The 12,913-nt window shown below is 48.2% G+C and overlaps 1 long non-coding RNA gene across 1 annotated transcript; it reads left to right on the top strand.

Annotated features, from left to right (window-relative positions):
- Positions 1 to 3,233: 3,233 nt before the first annotated feature.
- LOC111530905 lies at positions 3,234 to 10,879 on the top strand. The gene is made up of 3 exons (XR_002728044.1): positions 3,234 to 3,390; positions 6,994 to 7,126; positions 9,851 to 10,879. It is a non-coding gene; the product is annotated as an uncharacterized LOC111530905 (long non-coding RNA).
- Positions 10,880 to 12,913: the final 2,034 nt, after the last annotated feature.

The following is a 12,913-nucleotide window of genomic DNA, read 5'->3' as shown; positions in this document are numbered from 1 at the left end:
CGGATCACGAGGTCAGGAGATCGAGACCATCCTGGCTAACGCGGTGAAACCCCGTCTCTACTAAAAATTAGCCGGGCGTGGTGGCGGGCGCCTGTAGTCCCAGCTTCTTGGGAGGCTGAGGCAGGAGAATGGCGTGAACCCGGGAGGTGGAGCTTACAGTGAGCCAAGATTGCACCACTGCCCTCCAGCGTGGGGGACAGAGCAAGACACCATCTCAAAAAAAAAGAAAAAAAAAAAGTTAACTGTAAAGCAGCCTCAGGCAGGTCCTGTGGGAGGCGTCCAGGAGAAGCCATGTCATCACAGGAGATGACAGCTCCGTGCATCACTGCCCCCAGAGACCTTCCAGTGAGACCACATGTGGAGGGGAAGATGGTGAGACTGATGATCTTGGACCCCTGCAGGCCTAGGATAATGTGTGTGTCTTAGTTTTTAACAAAATGTTTGAAAAGTTAAATTTTTTTTTAAATAGGAAAAAGCTAATAGAATAAGGATACAAAGAAAGAAACTATTTTTGTGCAGCTGTACATGTTTGTATTTTAAGTTACGTGTTATGAAAGTCAAAGAGTTAAAAAATTAAAAAGTTTATAAAGCAAAAAGGTTACAGTAAGCTAAGGTTGATTTATGATTGGAGAAGGAAATTTTTAACAATGGATTTAATGCAGCCTAAGTGTGCAGTGTGTATAAAGCCTATAGCAGCACAGTCATGTCCTGGCCTTCTCATTTACTCTCCACTCGCTCACCGGCCTCACCGGAGCAGCCTGCGTGTGCAGTGTGTATAAAGCTTACAGCAGTGTATGGTCATGTCCTGGTCTTCTCACTCACTCCCCACTCACTCATAGACTCACCAGAGCAGCCTGCGTGTGCAGTGTGTATAAAGCCTACAGCAGTGTACGATCATGTCCTGGCTTCCCACTCACTCCCTACTCACTCATGGACTCATCAGAGCAGCCTGGGTGTGCAGTGTGTATAAAGCCTACAGCAGTGTATGGTTGTGTCCTGGCCTTCCCATTCACTCTCCACTCACGGACTCACCAGAACAGCCTGTGTATGCAGTGTGTATAAAGCCTACAGCAACGCAGGCAGGTCCCGGCTTCCCACTTACTCCCCACTCACTCGCTGACTCACTAGAGCAGCTTCCAGCCCAAGCTTCATTCACGGCAAGTGCCTTACACGGCCGTACCATTTTTCATCTTCTATATTTTGTTTTTACTGTGCTTCTTTTCTATTTTTAGATATGTTTACGTGCACAAATGCTTACCATTATGTGACAATTGGCTGCAGTATTTAGCACTGTGCAGGTCTGTAGCCTGGGAGTGACAGCCTGCAGCACACGGCCTGGGTGTGCAGTGGGCTACACCTTCTAGGTGTGTGTCCTCGTTGATGTTAACACAGTGACAAAATCACCTCACATGCATCTCTCAGAACACGCAGCTGTATTCCTCCTCCTCCTGCCTCACATATGGAAGCTTTTCCGGAAGGCGTCGGCTGCCCATGCTCCCACCCAGACTCCTCAGCACTCATGCAGAAGTGCCGTGTTCTGTGTGGCAGGGACCAGCGAGTGCACGTTCAATCTGCCGTTAGAAGGGCCCCTGGGTGTTCCAAGAATGACCCCAGTGCACCAGGACTGGAGGCCCCCTGGGTGGGGAAAACACCTCTCCCAGCCTTTCAGTTCACAGATGGGGAAACTGAGTCTCAATCCATTTCATCAGGTCCCCTAATCACAGTCGGCGCCCTTGCCATCGGATGTGAACAGCTATGCACTCCCTGCACCTCCTGACTGCAGGGACCGCGCGGGGGACGCGGGACCCTCGTGCTCTCTGTGCCTTGCGACTGCGGGGGCCCAGCGTGTTTGCCTCCTCTGCTTTGGGCCTTTCCAAGGAAGTGCAGGCAGTGGATTCAGGAGATCATAGAAATCCCAGAATGGAAACGTGAAGAAAAGCGCTCCCTGGGGTCAGCAAAGGACGGCAAAAGAACTGGTAATTACCTCAGTAGAGTCCAGGGAAACACAATCTCTGCAAAACTAAGTTTCAACGTCCTGATTTCAAGGGAGGTGGATATTGGAAAAAACAAACAGCCAACCACCCAGCCTGAGTCTTTCTGCCTGTGTAGCCTGGGACCGCCTGGCCACTGCGTATCTGCTGAGGCGAAGTTGCTCAGAACACAAGCACGTGGGCTCCCGCTGTCCCGCTGTGGGGTCCTGACTGGAAGGGAGGTGATGAGCAAAGCCCAGGTTGCCTCCCACTGTGAGTGTTTCCTGTAGGGCCTGTGGGTGAAGGACCCTTCCCTTTCCCTCCAAATGTCACCCTGCCCCGAATCACTTGTCTCCTGTCTTTGCCAGTGGATGTGAGTACCTTGTCCACTCCTTTAAAACTACATAGAATGCCTTACACTGTCCCGATTATGCTCTGAAAGATAAAAATTGTTTCACAGGGTGTGTGTGTAGACCAGTGTTGTACAATTTGGTTTAGATCCCTGAAAAAAATCTCAATTCTTTCTCATAATTTAGTGCAGAGAATAGAATACAAGACAGAGTGTCAGGGTGGCAAGGAAACTTCAAAACATGTGAGTAGGCTCGTGCCGTGGCTCACGCCTGTAATCCCAGCACTTTGGGATGAGACAGGAGGACTGCTTGAGCCCAGGAGTTGAAGCCCAGCCTGGGCAATGTGGCAAGACCCCATCTCTAAAAAAAAAAAAAAAAAGTTACACAAATTAGCCAGGTGTGGTGGCACACACCTGTAGTCCTCGCTACTTGGGAAGCTGAGGTGGCAGGATGGCTTGAGACCGGGAGTTCAAGGCTGAAGTGAGCTATGATTGTGCCACTACACTCCAGCCTAAGCAACAAGCAAGAGCCCGTCCCTAAAGAAAAAAAAAAGCGTGAATCACTGAGGCCCAGAGAGTCCAAAGGACTGGCCTGAGGTCACACAGCAGGGGCACGCCATGGGGGCGAAGCTCGGGCTTCCCCCATCCATCTGTGTGTGCTTTCCTTGTTATTAATTCACGAGTGAATCATTGCAAATGATACATCTGGATAAACACTGGACTTCTGTTTCCCACAGCTGCAGGAGAATCACAGTCTCAGCGGCTGCTGCTTCTGAGGGGCGCGCGTGCTGCCTGGTCTGGAGGGTTCGCTGCAATCGGTGCTACAGCTTTAGGAACTGTGATTTACTGCGGATTTAAAACTCTTTAAACAGCCGACTTCCTGCTGATGGGTCTGAGGGAAGAGCGGCAGGCGCAGTGCTGACAGCGACTCGGGCAGGGCCTCCGTGCGGAGGCTGGGAGGAGCGCCTGCTTTTTAGGAAAGGATGCTTCAGGCTCAGCCTCCCGTCCATGCTCCTCTCCGGTGTGAGTGCAGAGAAGGTCCTGGGTTCTGTCTGTGGCTTCACTTTGGGGGTGAGTGTGCCTCTGGAGTCTCTGAGGGGATGTGGGAAGGACGTTCAGTTCAGAGCCTTTAACCAAAACTTTTACAGCAGCCGGCGGGGCAAGGGCTCCTGCACACCCCGAGTTTGAGAGACAGCAGCTCAAATTTTCGAACCCTGGCCCACGTGGAGTCAAGCAAGGCTGCTCCGAGGAGGGAAATGGCCGCCCTGGTGCTCTGGGCAGGCCTGGAGGGCTGAGCCTCAGGCAGTCAGCACCACCCTTCCCTCTCCCTGGTTCCCAAGAATCTGAGAGCGATTGAGGAATTGAGGCTGTGAAGTTTTAGGCACTCCCAGGATGAGTACAACGTGGGTTTCACACAAGGGAGGCTGCTGCACCATTCCGCCTGGTCACATTAACTATTCACATTTTCCCAAGGAGTGAGGAAGTCCCCGTTTCCTCAGGGTTCTTTGGTGGTGGTTTCAGTTCCTTGCTTCAGTCTTTGGCTGACAGAACTGACTCTACAGGCTTAGCCCTCATTTGTCCAAGACCCAAAGCTCCCAGGATGCAGCTGGGAGCTGCAGTGAGCACCTGTGCACCTGCTGATTCTCCAGGTCTTGCATGGCCATGGTGGGCTCTCTCTACAGACGCTCAGGACTTGACTCGTATTAGGATGGGATGTCATAGTTTTGTCTTGCTTTACCTTTTGAAAAAATAGACACAGGGTTTTGCTCCATTGCCCAGATGGGAGTGCAGTGGTGCAATCACAGCTCATTGCAGCCTCAACCTCCTGGGCTCAAGCAATCCTCTCACCTCAGCCTCTCAAGGAGCTAGGACCACAGGCACCACCATGCCCAGCTCATTAAAACACTTTTTTTCCTTCGGTAGAGATGGAGTCTCACTATGTTGCCAAGACTAGTCTCAAACTCCTGCCCTCAAGTGATCCTCCTGCCTTGGCCTCCCAGTGTTGGAATTACAGGCATGAGCCACCATGCCCGGCCTTGTTTTACTCTTTATAAATCATGTATAGAAACATATTTTATTAATCCCAGTAAAACCAAGGCCTTCAAGTCCAAAACAGCTGCAGCAGAGGAGGTGGAGAAGACAGATATATAAGTATGGAAACATATTCTTAAGGTCTGTTTTCAAGATTTAGTGAAATTTTGGGAAAAGGTACAGAAAATATTTTCATATTTTGTACTTATAATTGTTACTGTGAAATGAGTTGCTTTTTATGGAGTGACATAAATTTGAGAAAAAAAAAGTTGTGTTTAAGAAATTCGATACAGCTCTGAATTATACATGGAATGTTATTGAACTCAGTAGAATGTGGTGTGTGGGCAATTATCCAGCATGGTAATTCCACATTACAAACCTTTAAATTTAAAACAGATCAAATATGAATCAATTTTGTAAGTGGCTTTACCTAGGTGCAGTGTTTGCATTATGTAACATTTATTTTACATTGTCACGCTATCCTTGAAGAGTCTGTTTGTTCACATTTTGGTCCTCAACCAGGAGCAGTGTCTGCTATCTGCACAGCTGCGTCTGGGGGCAGCTCCCAGAACAGTGGCTGTAGAGGCACAGGTGGCAGCTCCACCTGGGCATGGTGTGGGCTGCGGTGGCCTCTGAACACCTCCAGGAGTGAAAACCCAAACTCTTCTTCTTTGCTGTAAAGCATAATTTTTGTTTTAAATCCTAGATTGAAAAAAAACATGTCACAGAAAGTTCGGAAGCGAACTTTTCAATCCTAGTCTTCTCAACCACAATCATTCACCATTTTTCTTGTACTTCTTTTTCCTATATGCACTTTTTAGAAAGTTGCAATCATAGTCCAGGAACTATTTTTATATCCTGCTTTTCTTTTTACTCATTATGCCAACTTTAATTTCTAAGTTGCTACCTAGTCTTCAAAACCATAATTGTAAAAGGTTGCTTAATAATTAATCGGGCATTTATTTTGAAAATCCTCTCTTCTGTAAATGACACTATGACCAATATATGCCCCTCCCTCATGCCATGTTAATTACTGGGTCAAAGAACATAAACCTAATTTCCTTTCTTGATACTCATTGCCACATCTCTCCTCCTGGCATTGAACCAGCTTCAGTATCACTAATATATAAGGATACATTTCACCACAATTTGTCATTACATTTTTGTAACACAATGAAATAAACAATTATTTAATTACATTATTTGACCATGAGCACATCTGGCTATTTTCTCATTAAGATTTACAATTTTTCTTTCATGTTTATCTAAATCATATTAATGGATTTATCAATAAATTTTTCTATCAATTTGTTTGATCTTTTTATGTAATAAATAATCCCTTATGCTGCTTTTTAAATCTCTAGGATTGTCAGAATGTATCGGGAACATCAAAGGCCAATTTTTGTTATTTTTTCCATAGAACCTGCATTTATTTTTACTTTAATGTTTTACCATTTGGTTGATGGAAGTCACACTTAACTGGTAAAGAGAGCTGTTGAGTTAGTCAGTCAGTGTGCAAATCTGATTTGATATCATGCCAGCCCAAAGTAAAGACCCTGGTTTTTGCGAATCCGCAGGGCATGGAATGGGTAATGAACTCTGACCCTTTCTGTAAGGAGGATGGATGACAGCGTGGGGATTCCCATCAGGATTTCCACTTCCAGGAAGGTTGATGGGCTCCAGCCATCTGCAAGCTGCGTCATCCTCGGCCTGAACTCACTGGGTGCAGTCCGAAGGTGCCCAGATGCCCCAGGGTTTCCTGGGGCAGCTGAGGGCTTTCAGAAGGAGGCTTTCTGGGTCCCAGGGCAGGGAGGAGGTGCCAGGCATTCATTTCACTTTCGCAAATTCACATTAGGACTCAGAACTTTTGAGGACTCATGGAAATTCTCGAAAAATTATTCTGCCTCCAAAGCATTGTGAGAAAGCTGGATCGATAAACATCATTGCTGACTGTGTGCCAGGCACTGAGCTTGGTGCTTGGTGTAAACGGTCTCTGCTCCTCACAACGATTCTAAAAGGCTGGCAAGTTTTTAACTCCAGATTGGAGAAACTGGAAACTCAGGGTAAAGCGTTCCCTGGTGACGTGGTGGGTGACTTGCAGTGCTGTGACCCATCCGACTTGAATCTTACGCTCTTCTTACTGGCCCTGGGCCCTAGCAGAGACACAGATGCCATTCTTGCCATTATCCCTTTGGGATTTCTTAATCTTTTACCTGAAGCTTCAAAGTGGTCAATTGGTCTAAGGCTCTGGACCAAGTATGGACTTTACATGGTTCAGGCAAGTTGCCTAGGGATTTATTTTCTTCTTTGTGCTTTTTCTGTAATTAAAAGATTTTTTTAAACAATAACTGTGTATCAGAAAAATACAATAAAAGCTTTAAACATTTTTATGAAGCTGACAATTTGCTTATAAAAGCAATCATGGCTGCAGGGCTTAGGGCAGAAGAAATGAATGTTTCCCTAAGATTTCCTCTTTTCGGCCGTGGCTAACCAAGCAGGCCACTAATGATGAGACTGGAGGGAATTATGTGGCCAGTTTTCGGCAGCAGGGCAGGGTTCCTGGGGACTGTGAAGCCTCTTCGGTTTTGTGATACTCATGTGGGGCCTAGTCCACATCACTTAGGATGTTTTATTTCTCTTTAGGTCTTGGACCTGGACCCGAGAGAGCCCAAAACCACAGGAGCAGCAGAAGGGCTGGAGCGTCGCACAGCAACTGTGGGCCCGCGGTGGCTCTGGAGCCAGTTGGCGTGACTCTGCCATTAGCTCTGTCCCCTTGGTGAGGTGATTCAAATTCTCAGAACTGTTTGCCCATTCAAAACATGGGGATGATAGCTCTGTGTAGTGCTGCTGTGAGGGTTAAACGAGATAAATATGTGTAAAAGTGCTTAGTACAGACACACTTCATATTCTCAGTCACTGCCTGTGTTCCACCAGGAAAAAGTGCTTTCTGAGTCAAATTTTGTCTATTTTTCAAGGCTCAGCTGATCCCAGCTGTGAATAAGTTTACAGGAAGCTTACTGTTACCCCAGGCAGGAATCCCTTCTACTCCAGCCGGGATTTTTCAGCAGTTAGGGCCTATTCAACAGAGTAAGCTGGCAGGAGTTACGTTTAGCCTTATGTTGCTGTGTGCATTTTAATGTTTGTGCCTGAGTAGATTCTAAGCTCTTTGAGGGCAGGAACCATGTGTTAGATGTCTTGGAATATCTTATAGAATCTCGAATAATGTCCAGTCCTCCAGCAGAAGCTGCAAACTGACTCCTTAGTGTGAGCCGGAAACTGGAATGCTGTTTTCACAGTGCTGGCCTTCGGGAGGTAGAAAGGCCACACTGGCCAGTACACGTGGTCGGTGCTAGATGGCTCCATCCTACCTCCCTTCGCAGGGGCTGGACAAGGGCAGTCTGGGTGCTTGACTCAGCCAATTCTGAAGATAGGTCTTTGTGTGGCAGCCATCAGCCAGAAAAAGAAATTCTATTTTGATTTGGTCATTTATTGGCATGAAGTTTTACTTTTGCCCACTGTGGTCAACCAGATGTACTGGTTGGTGCTGGCTGCAGCCCACGGAAGGCCCCACCTGTGCCATGGGCACAGACAGATGGGAGCAGCCGGCCGCCTGGAGACAGGACCTCGGTTTCCGTTTGATGCAGCCACTCCAAATAAACATACCAGTCTATTGTTTGTAGCTGGCATCATTGACTTTCACAGATAACCCCCAAAAGATGATAGGGTCTCTCCACCGGCCTGGATGGGGGTACAGCTACACCTTGCACATGGTTTCACATGAAGAGAAACATGAGATGAAATAAATAAAGGAACAGGAAAGAGAGATATAAGAACTAAGAGTGAGGAGTATCTCACTTTTAATCCTTCTCGTGTCTTTGGGGTGCCACCATTTTAGTGAATGGGACTAGCGATTCTAGAATATAATACATTTCACAATCACAACTGACATTTTGTCTGTTTTCCAACACATTTAAAAGATACAAAATATAATATCACATCAGTCTTCATAATACTAATATAGTCAGATATTATGCATGATCGTTCTACTAAGTTTATTTGAGGGACGCAAACGTTGAGAATGCAGGGATGAGATTCCAGCCTCTGTTGGCCTCAGTGTCACCAGGGTGCTAGTTTCTCCTGAGTCTGAACCTGCATTTTAAGCAGACCCAGGTGGTTTCTTGCACATTCGTGTTGGAGAAGCACTGCTGTGCGGTCAGCACAGAAGTCCTCTCCATGTTTCGTTGAGTTACAGCCCCCAGGTTAACAGTCCTCCCCTGACTTGCCAGAAAGAGCAGCCTTCCTTCTTTCAGAAGGCCTGGGAAAACTGCTCAGGCTGGGACTTGTGGGCGGTTAGATTCAGTGCCACAGAGGGCTTCTAGTTGAGGTTCGTTCCCCATTCCCCTGGGTCCCAGCGTCTCTCCTGAGGCTTCCCTTGTGAGAAACTATTCTACTTTTTTAGGAGCAGCAGCAGCCACTTCAGCACAGGCTGAGGGTCTCTTATCTGAAGTGCTTGGGACCAGAAACACTTTGAATTTTGGATTTTTGAATATTTGCAGGTACATAATGAGGTATCTTGAGACAGGACCCAAATCTAAACACAAAATTCATTTATGTTTCATATACATTGTCCGAAGGTCATTTTATACAACATTTTAAATAATTTGTGCATGAAGCAAAGTGCGGACTGCGTTTTGACTGTGACACGTCATATGAGGACTGTGTAGAGTTTTTCACTTGTGGGGTCACGTTGAGGCTCAAAACATTTCCGATTTTGGAGCATTCTGGATTTCAGATTTTCCAATTGGGGTGCTCACCTGTGTCACTTTTCTGCCAATCCACCATCAGGTTTGTGCCTCTCAGGTGAGACGCATGGTCCAGAGAGATCTTGGGTCTCAGACAGACAAAACTGACAAGGACAAAAATGCACCCTCAGCTGAGAAGAGGGCACCGGATAGAATTCTGGTTAAAAACACTGTGGGGTAGTCAGGTGTCCGACCTACGTGGCCGCCAATGAGGTAGTGGGTCGCGGCTGACTGGTGTGGTGTGCAGGACACGGAGGCTCAGTTCCATGGTCGCCAACGAGGGAGTGGGTCACGGCTGGCTGGTGTGGTGTGCAGGAGGCTCGTTTCCATGGTCTCTCCCTGTGAGCACTGCAGAGAAGGCAGCTCAGTGGACGCCACTCACACAGGGGCAGGGAGGGGTGGACAGTGTCCCAAGGGACTTTCCGATATACTAAAATTGCCTAACACAGCAGTTCCTCATGGATATTGGTAATGAAGGCAAGATGTGTTTTTGGTTTATTGTTACTTTTGGCAAGTCTCCAAAACTCATACAGCCCAGTTTTCTGATGGAAACTGAGAAACATTTATCAACAACAGTATCTACCCAATAGAATCTTATAAACTTAAATGCAGTAATGTGTTTTTAGAGCACTAGAGTCTTTGAAAGAGACCCATATCATGAAGTAAGAGTGTCAGGTTTTATTCTCAGTAAACTTCAGAAAGTACAAATACTGCCATTGGCTGGGAGTTTCCTTGTTCATTTTCCTGCACGGGGCACCTTCGATCACATCTGTTGTCTGCATGAATCAGGTCTTCCCTATTTCTCAGAGGTACGTCATTCGTTCTAGAGAGTTCTGTCTCCCATATGAAGTGCTTCCTACAGAAGGAATGAATGTACAGCTCTTCATGTTGCCAAAGCACCAAGACACACTAAACCCACACAGCACATTCCACAGGGCATTTTGAGGGGCTGGAGGCCATGGCACCAGAGCCCAGGGTGGCACCTGCACACTCCCATGTGGGAAGTGGGCATGACCAGAGGCAGAGGCCAGACTTGGCAGCACGTGCTGAGGCTGCAGAGCCCTGAGGAGGCTGCTAGGCCCTGACACTGGGTGGCCCAGACAATCCAGCCTGACAAGGAGCTGCATTCCACCCGTGTTGGAGATGGTGCTGACAGATTGCCACACAGAAGCTTCTGCAGCCTGGTGCCCACCAGGCCCATGGAGGAAAAGGGTTCTGGAGTGAAAAGCCTCATCTGGCCCTCAGGAGGCATCTGTGTGAGGGCAGGGCCCTGTCTGCCCCGGGTGTCAGAATCTATGAAGGACCGGAGCTGGGCTTGGCCACTCCTGAGACAACATCAATGGATCCTGCACACAGCATTCCCAGGCCGGGCTGGAGAGACTTTGATGGAGCCTGTACACAGCATCCCTGGACTGGGCTGGAGAGACCTCCTGCCTGTTTGCACACACTCGAAGGGATATTGTGTGAATTGTTTTCTGAACACACCATTTTCCTTACAGAAACTCCTATTCATCCTTCAATCCCAGCTCACAGTCACCTCCTCTGGGAAGCCCTCCATCGCCGGTCATTGTTGGGTGGCGTGCCTGTCTCCTCTTTGGACTGCAAGCTCCCCGGGGATCCTTGTGGTGTCTTTTCATTGCTTTCCTCCACTTCCCGCATGGTTCTTGGCACACACGGGGTGCTTACTGAATACATGGTCAGTAAATTTAAAGGATGAGATGTACTGATTAGTATTTATATCAGATTTTTTTTTCTGTATCAGATTTACAAGCTCCATGATGCCCACCATGCGCTAAGAGCAGTAACTACACCCCATTCTCTCCGCACCTTTCCCTGCTGCCACAGGCTTACGTTTTTATCCTATTATGAACTTAATGCTTTTTGAATTCACTTCTTGAATTATTATCCTGGCTGCTCAGCTAAGAGGTGGATCCCTGTGGCTCTCAGTGGTGTCTGTCCTGCCACGGGCTGAGACCCGTGACTTCTCAGGGGTGATTACAGTGAAGACACTTGCTGGTCTGCTTGTGACTGCAGAGCTGCAGACCCAGGGAGTCAGGAGGGGGATAAAACCCACAGCTGACACAGCTCTGTGGTCCTCAGGTTGCCTCTCACAGACAGAGAGGGGAGATGACACTCTGCTTCTCCTACAGTTTGGAAATTTCACCTAAGCATCTGCAAGTGTTTTACAGGGAACATGCTGGCTCAATAATTGGAACCTTTGGTGTGGGCAGCAGTTAGAGATGTCACAGCAACGCTGAGGGTTGCAGAGGGGGCTGCAGTTTCTAACTGTGTGTCAAGGTCCCGCGCCTGTGGCGACCGGGCGTTGGCATTTCCGCAGCCTGCCTGTGACCTTCAGTGAGTGCAGGTGTCAGGTCTGACCCTTGCTCTGTGGATTCCTTCATCAACCTTGGGAAACTATGTTCACATCCTGGTGGATTTTCGTTTTAGACCAATTTGTTTTTGCCCCTGTGTCTGGGCTTTGGGCTCCCATGTGTGATGGCTGCTGGCTTTGATACTGTGGTGATGTTTCCATGGCATTTCTTTGGTTAGGGCAATTCCTGGGGATGCCCATGTTGGTGGGAGGCAGAGTGCTGGTTCCTGGCGGCCTGAGATGCATCTGCATCTCCAGCCTGGTGACAGGGCACTCCACAGTACTTGGGGTGTGGAGTTCCAGGGAGAGGTCCAGGCATCCAGGGATGCCGAACACAGGCTGGATAAAACTCGGTGCCCGTGGAATTTGACAGCGTGCCGTGTTTCAGCAGGGCTGATTTCTTCTAGATTTGCAATAAGGCTTAATCCTGAGAATCCAGGCATTCACCCGACATTCCCGTTAATCACAGAATCTCAGGAAAATAAGCATAGGGTGGAGGCCTAGGGTTGTCCCCCCAACCCACGGCTGCCAGGGAAGACCTGGACTGACCTCGGACTCTTGCCCTTTAGTTGAACGGCAATCTTTGAAGACTAGACTTTGAAGACTGGATTAGAAGTTCTAGACTTCCCAGGGAATCATTTCCCGATTTAACTCCCAGTGAAACCGCCAACCTTCGCTTCTTCCTTCTGTTCATTTGAAACTTTGTTGTTGTCCAGTTTGAACGCGTTGTTAGCCACACAGGTGGGTCAGGACTGCGAATCCAGGCTGCAATGAGGGGTCAAGTGGTCATTTAAATGAATATTCGATGCACATTCTAGGCCTGGTAAGTACAGCTGATTGATGCTGGTACTAAATGAACATGGCAAAGCTGCAATGGGCGGAGCAAAGGCCGGAGAAAGGCCACGTTTAAAACGCATTTGTTGAGTTCACTTAGGTTACCTGTGGGGCTGCAGCTCAGCTGTGCAGAACAGCTCCGAGGCCTGGCTCCATCTGTAATAGCTGTGTACACTTCGCCACACTTCCCTTCTCTGTGACGTGGGATTAAAATATCTCCCTAATAAGGTACTGGGAGGATTAAAGAAGATAATGGATGTGAGTGCTTAGCCAGGAGGTGCCCAGCACATGCTTGGCGAGTGGGGGCGAGTGACTGGGCCGCCGTGCCCCAGCCGCCCACAGTGAAGGTGCTCTCAGGGTCAGTGGAGCTCACCTCGGGTGAGATGGCTTTTGCTTTCCTAGGACTCTGGGGTCAGGTTGGTTGTGTAACTTGGGCTTCCAGAGGCAGGGCTTCCCTAGAGAACACCATCCTGTTATGCAATCCAGGGCATCAGTGCTCAGAGGGAACCGAGTCCTGGGTCTGAGCTGTGAGACTGCACCTCCTGTGCCGGCGGCC

Source organism: Piliocolobus tephrosceles, chromosome 5 (genome assembly GCF_002776525.5).
Source record: "Piliocolobus tephrosceles isolate RC106 chromosome 5, ASM277652v3, whole genome shotgun sequence".
NCBI lineage: Eukaryota > Metazoa > Chordata > Mammalia > Primates > Cercopithecidae > Piliocolobus > Piliocolobus tephrosceles.
Note: the sequence above shows the minus strand (reverse complement) of the source record. Positions and strands in the feature narration are given on the sequence as shown.